This window comes from Elephantulus edwardii, unplaced genomic scaffold (genome assembly GCF_000299155.1).
Source record: "Elephantulus edwardii isolate Elephantulus edwardi_28Jun2011 unplaced genomic scaffold, EleEdw1.0 scaffold00012, whole genome shotgun sequence".
NCBI classification, from domain to species: domain Eukaryota; kingdom Metazoa; phylum Chordata; class Mammalia; order Macroscelidea; family Macroscelididae; genus Elephantulus; species Elephantulus edwardii.
In genome coordinates this window covers 8,633,114-8,640,209 of record NW_006399762.1, presented here as the reverse complement: position 1 = coordinate 8,640,209, position 7,096 = coordinate 8,633,114, and positions in this window count along the sequence as shown.

The following is a 7,096-nucleotide window of genomic DNA, read 5'->3' as shown; positions in this document are numbered from 1 at the left end:
AAAATGCAATGCATATAAATGTATAAAATATGATTGAAATAATGTATGTGAACATTTGTATAAAACACAAAGTATGCACAAAACATGTTAGAAGTAGTGTTAGTAATAGGAAGACTAAGAATGTATGAGAAAGAGAGAGAAATTTATTCAAATGGATTTTAGTTTTTAGTAAAAGCCCAGTTGTTAACTTCACCACCACCAAAACCCTGGTAAAGGTCTAAAGGTGCTTAAATTAGGAGATTTACTGCCTCTGAAAACCTGCTGGAGGATCAGCGATGGGTCAGTTCCAACTTCACAGCACAAATCAACAACTGGAAGTGAGGAGATCATTAGTAAGCATAATCCTCATAGTATTATCAGACAGTTTGTCATTTTTTAGAGAGTTCTTATGGCCTACTAAATAGAGAATTGGGCTACCAAACCATTGGCTGTTATTTGGAAGAAAGATGAGCAATCTTCTCCTATACAATTTGCAGCCCTGGAAAATCCACTATGAAAAGCCACTGGAAAGTCAGCTATGACTTAGTTCCAGCACAACTGGCATTGAGTTTGAGTTCTTTGTTGTCCCTTTAAAAAAAAATATCAGTTTTACTTTCTCTTGAAAATAAATTCCGGGAGCTCTGGTTCCTCGTGGTAAACTGTATGGCAATCCCAAAAGCACGTGGTTGGACTTCATCACTTGCTCTACCGGATAGGATCTCTTCCTGTGAATTTAACTGCCACTGAAAACCAGCTATAAGTCAGTTCCAACTTAATAGCACAAAACAACAACACATGAGACTTTATTTTTTTTAAAGTAGAAATAAATTCATAACTGATCCTCCAGCAGGTTTCGGTGTTTAGGGTTTTGGTTTTTTTTTAATTATTTATTTTAATGAAAGTTTACAGAGACTTAGGGTTTCCATTCATTCATTGTTGCACTTTTCTCCCTGCCTACCCCTACCCCCCCAAATCGCTCTTCTCTTTGAAAAGTAAAAGAAAAATTCTTTCATTGTTATAGAATCCCTCCCTTCAACTCTACTCCACTATCCAGCCTTTATTCTGGACTCCTGTCATGACAATAATGCCTAATCATATATTCCTTTTAAACAGTTCTCTCGTTCATCTGTTTCAATGCAGTATGCATTATTTATCCCCTCTTCCTCAGTCTTCCCTCAAATGAAGAGTAAATTAATATTACACATTGCACAGTTGAGCACCATATAATCCTCATGATCATTTCTCCATTTCTTATCTCCAGACTCCTCTTGCTGCCCCTCCGCTTGTGACCATTCCATTCCTTCTCCTTTAAGCAGCATCAGGCCTCACTGATTCTCTCCTTTCTAGTCCCAATACTCATCATCCTTAGAAGATAATGAGTTATGGACATAAATATCAATTAAAATTTCTGTTACATGAGTAACAGCCTCCATTTCATATTCATGAAACTTGACAGCCTGCCAAACCAAGCTTTGTCAGTGGATAGAATTTATATACTGTCCATGCTTCCTTTAGCCAAAACTCTTTGACTTCTCAAGAAAACAGACTCTGGGCAGATCAGATCTTTCCCCAAGTAAGACCTGAGCACAGGTCAGGCACATTATTATGGACTCAGACTGACTCATATAGCTGATTCATCAGTTTCTGATGACACAACCTTGCTTGCTGAGAGGACCTGAGGCATTTCCTTCAGAAGGTCAAGGACTGCAGCCCTCAATATGGATTGAAGCTTAACATCAAGGAAAAAAAATATTCTCACCACTGGGCCTATTGTCCCAGATAAACAGAGAAGAGGTTGAGATTGTTAACAGTATAATAAAAACTTTTGGTACCAGTAGCCAGGAAATCAAATGACAAATTTCATTGGAAAAGTTTGCTGTCAGGGATCTCTCCAAAGTACTGAGGAGCAATGATGTCAGTGTAGAGACTAAGGTGCACCCAGTCCAAGCCATGGTATTCCCAATTACTTGCTATGCATCAGACAACTGGACAATGAGTAAGGATGATATAAGAAGAATCACTGTCTTTGAGTTGTGGTGCTGGAGAGGAGTATTGAACATAAAATGCACTGTCAAGAGAAAGAACAGGTCTATCCTGGAGAGGGTGAAGTCAGGCTCCTTCTTGGAGGCAAGGATTTTGAAGCTCCATCTCACATACTTTGGGCACTTAGCCAAGAAGGACCAGTCCTTGGAGAAGGACATCATATTTGGAGAGGTGGGCAGCACAAGAGAGGAAGACCCCAGATGATATGGAGTGACACAGTAACTGGTGTAATGCGGACAGTTGTGTCAATGTGATTGGTTCAGGATAGGACAGGGTTCAGAACTATTGTACATAGGGTTGTTATGACTCACAAGGGACTCACAGCACATAACAAAACAACAACAACAAAAAGCCAAGGAGGAGATTGTCCGTCTTTTTCCCTTAGAACCATTGGTAGAGTCAGATTGCCAGAGAGGCATCACCTTAGGTTACAACTCCCTGAGGATTAGACCACAGCGCTGATAAGGATCAATAGTTTGGGCTCAAACCATGCTTTTTGTTGAGGCAACTGTTGCTGGGTAAGACTTTGCAATGCTTTCCAAAATGGGCAATTTTGTCCCATGTGATTGACAACTTCTGAAAACCTGCTGGAGGGTCAGCTATGAGTCAGTCTGATACCACAGCATATAACAACAGTAAAGCAACTTTGGAGTTTACAGCTCAAAGTTTTATTTAATTTGCATCACCCTCTTTTAGGTTTAAAGCCTTTCTTGATCACACCTTCCCAACTGCCCTTTAGAAAATGAAACCAAAACTGTCAACTCAAGTAAATTCCAGCTCTTAGTGACCCCCTGGGTTACAGAGTAAAATTATTCCAAAAGTTTGTCTTGGTAGAGACGTTCACAGAAGCAAATTGCCAAGCTTTCTTCTATAGAACTGCTGGGTGGATTCAAATCTCTACCACACCTTTCTAAATCTTTTAGGTTCCTATTGTTGCTGTTGTTATGTGCCATCCAGTCACCTGCAACTCATGATGACCCTATGTACAATAGCTCTGAAGCCTACCCTATCCTGTGTCAGTCTTACTGACTCTGACACATCTACCCCCAATACCCCAGTTGCTATATCAATCCATATCATCCAGGGTCTTCCTCTTCTGCACTGTTCCTCCACAATTCTGAGCATTTTGTCCTTCTCCAAAGACTGGTCTTTCCTGGCCATGTGCCCAAAGTATGTGTGATGAAGCCTCAAAATCCTAGCCCCCAAGGAGAAACTTGGCTTCACCCTCTCCAAGACAGACCTGTTTGTTCTTTTGGCAGTCCATAGTATATTCAATATTCTTCAGCATCACAATGCAAAGGTATAGATTCTTCTTCTATCATCCTTAGGCATCCAACTCTCTGATGCATAACAAGTAATTATGAAGACCATGACCTGGACCAGGCTCACCTTAGTCTCTAGACTAACATCATTGCATCTCAGTACTCTGGAAAGGTCCCTGACAACAGATTTTCCCAGTGCAATTCATCTTTTGATTTCCCAACTGTTGGTGCCAAGAGTGTTGATTGTGGAGCCGAGCAAGCTGTAATTGTTAACAACCTCAATCCCTTCTCCATCTATCATGGTGTTGCCAATTGGCCCAGTGGTAAGAGCTTTTGTCTTCTTGATGTTGAGCTTCAATCCATATTGAAGACTGCAATTCTTGAATTTCAGCAGCAAGCGCTTCAGGTCCTCCTCAGTTTCAGCAAGCAGGGTTGTGTCATCTGCATAATGCACACTGTTGATGAGTCTATTTCCAATCTTGATGCCACATTCCTTTTCATAAAGCTCAGTCTCCCAAATGATCTGTTCCACAGATAGATTGAAAACGTGTGGAGACAGGATGTGTCTCAGATTGAAAACGTGTGGAGACAGGATGTGTCTCTGATGCACACCTTTCCTGATTTTTAACCACGTAATGTTTACTTTCTTTGTTCTGAGGACTGCTTCCTGGTCCAAGAATAGATTTCTCTTTCTCCTAAGATCAATCAAGTGTTCAAGGATTCCCATTTTCCTCAATGTTAGCAACAATTTGTTGTGATCCACACAGTAAAAAGCCTTTACAGAGTCAATGAAGCACAGATCTCTGGTACTCTTAGCTTTCAATCAAGTCTATCTGACATTGGTGATAATGTCTCTGGTGCCATTGATCTCTTTTAAACCCAACTTGCATTTCTGATAGTTCTCTGTCAATGTATTGTTCCAGTCATTTTTGGATAATCTTCAACAGCATTTTGCTTGCATGTGATATGAGTGATATTGTTTGATAATTTTCACATTCTATTGAGTCACCTTTTCTTACAATGGGAATAAAAATGGGTCTCTTCCAGTCAATTGGCCAGGTGGTTGTCCTTCAGATTTCTTGACACAGCCTGGTGAGCACATTCAGAGCATCTGTTTGTTGAAATATACCAATTGGTATTCCGTCAATTCCTGGGCCCTTGTTTCTTGCCAAGCCCTTCAGAGAAGCTTGCATTTCCTCCTTCATCACCATTGTCTCTTCATCATATATTGTTTCTTGAAATTCTTCTGTGTCAGCCACCGTTTTGGTACAGTTACTTCTTCCATCTTTTTAAAATGCTTCCTGGATCATTCAATATTCTGCCCATAGCATTTTTAATCTTACACCTCGAGGCTTGAATTTGTTTAGTTCCTTCAGTTTAAGAAATGCTGAACAAGTTCAACCCTCTTGATTTTGGACTCTAGTTCTTTGCACATTTAATTATTCTACTTTATTTTGTCTTCCTGAGCTGGCCTTTGAAATCTTTTCTTCAGTCCCTCAATTTCCTACTTTTTTTTCTCTTTGCTTTGGTTTTTTTTCATACTTTAGAGCAATATATAAAGCAAATCACTTGTGCCACTCAGAGAGACCTTCTCCAAACCTCAATCCTCAGCAAAATTGTCTGCTTTGTATGCTTTCTTAACAGTTACACTTGTACTACAGTGAAACCTTTAAGAGCCAGAACCTGATGGGACAGCTTTGCTTTTCTAGGTCTCACAAATTTTCCAGCGTTGAAAGGATACAATCTTATCATTTCTTTATCATTTGTTACAGTAGAAAATCTTTTTCTTCTCTGATAGATTCCACCTTACATGGTTTTTCACTTTGACAGGTTTGCTCCATAATGACTCATTTGCTAATTCACTGTAAGAACTGTGATAATGAATCTTGTGGCTATTGTATTACCAGTACTCACTAAAGTTCTTGACTCAGGAGCTCTACTTATTTATGTTTGTTGGACTAAACAATGAATTGACAATATACCCTTGATGAGATGGTTTGATACAGTGACTACAGCAATGTCCTCAATTGTGTCAGAGATGGTAAGGATGGCACAGGATAGGATAGAGTTGTTCATAGGGTTGCTTTGAGCCATATTTGATATAATAGCACCAAACAACAACAACAACAAACCACCAGACCTTCCTAGAGACAGAAAGAAGGGTCAAAGATATTCATCATTGACCATAATAAGGCCATATCAAATAGAGATTTGACTGAGATGATCTTTTCAGGTATTGGAATCTGATCATAAAGATAACCAAGTCAGAGAACTCTGGTGTCCTAGTGGCAAGAAGCTGCACTGCAGTCCCAGAGGTGCATGGTTTAAATCCACCAGATGCTCTACTGGAGAAGGAGGGACAAGCTTCTCCTGTATCAGTCAGATCTGATTTGACCGTACACACACACACACACAAAACAATAAAATTTAAAAACAAAAACAAAAACACCAAAAACCAGGTCAAGACATCTCTTAACAGATCAGATGTGATACATCCACTCATAGCACATTAATAATTGCATATCCACCATATAAACTTTTCCCCCAATATTATTCAGCTGTGAATCTTCCTCTTTGAGGAACCATAATAACTTAGACTAACCTTGAGGTTATTTTTTGACACATTAGAATTTTAACCTTCTATTTAAAAAATGTAATTCAAGAATCCAATAGATAAACCAGGCTCTCTGTTGCCAGTACATTCCAGACTCCACAGGTTCACAGAATTTTTAGCCAGTCAACTAAGAATAAACAGATGTAGTAGATATTTTTGTTTGTTTTCTTTCTGTCTGTCTCCACTCCCTTTTCTGAACATTTTATTGAGCTAAGGGTAAAAGTGTGCCATTCAACACTTTGTACACATTTTGTTCCTTGACTTTACTTGCACCCCCCTCAGTGTAACAGTACTTTTCATCTTTCTTCCCTGTGTTCCTCATTTCCATTTTCCCATCTTTCCTGCAGCTCCCTGCCTTCTGAACTTTGTTTTTGGTCAAATACTTCTCCTTTGGTCTCAGTAGAAGAGCATGTTCCTTATGAGTGTTATTGTTATTCACTTCCTGTCTGTTGTTCAATGGAAAGGTGATCTCTGGGAGTGGGTTCAGTTCCATGCTTGTTTTCTTTTGTTTTAACTATGGACAGAAAAAGTTTACTTATCTATTACAAGTTTTGCTCCACATCTGGAAGAGATCAACAGTAACATGGGAAATATCTCTGGCATGGAGGAGTTACAAAATCAAAAGAACTGCATGTGCCAGGACAGTTAAGATTTTGGATAAAGTATCATGAGCAAAAACCGAAGGTGGGATAAGCAAGTATCACATTAATAATAAAAGTCAACACAGTTATAAGAGATTGGTTACTTTATAGAAATAAAATTGCTTATGGTAAAACAAAACAACACAATTAGCAAAAATTTCCAAGATTCACACAGTAACTGGGGTTATAAGTATAGGTGTATTGGAGACAGTGAGACTGACTCAGGATAGGGCAGAGTTCAGAACTATCGTGCATAAGGGCACTATGGGTTGCAGACAACTTTGCAATACATAACAACAATAGCATTGAGGGCTATGCTAAGTAATTGTTATGTGCCAGCTATGACTCATAGTGACCCTACTAACAACAGATCTGAGTCTTGCCCTATTTTGTGCCATCTTCATATCTCTGATGTGTTCTCCCTCATTGTAACTGTGTAAATTCATCTGTTTGAGGGAATTCTTCTCTTTAACTGGCTTTACAAAAAACAAGTATGTAGTTATAAAATACAGTTTCAGGTGGTAAAGAGTCCTGTAGCAAAAGTAAAGCAGGCTATG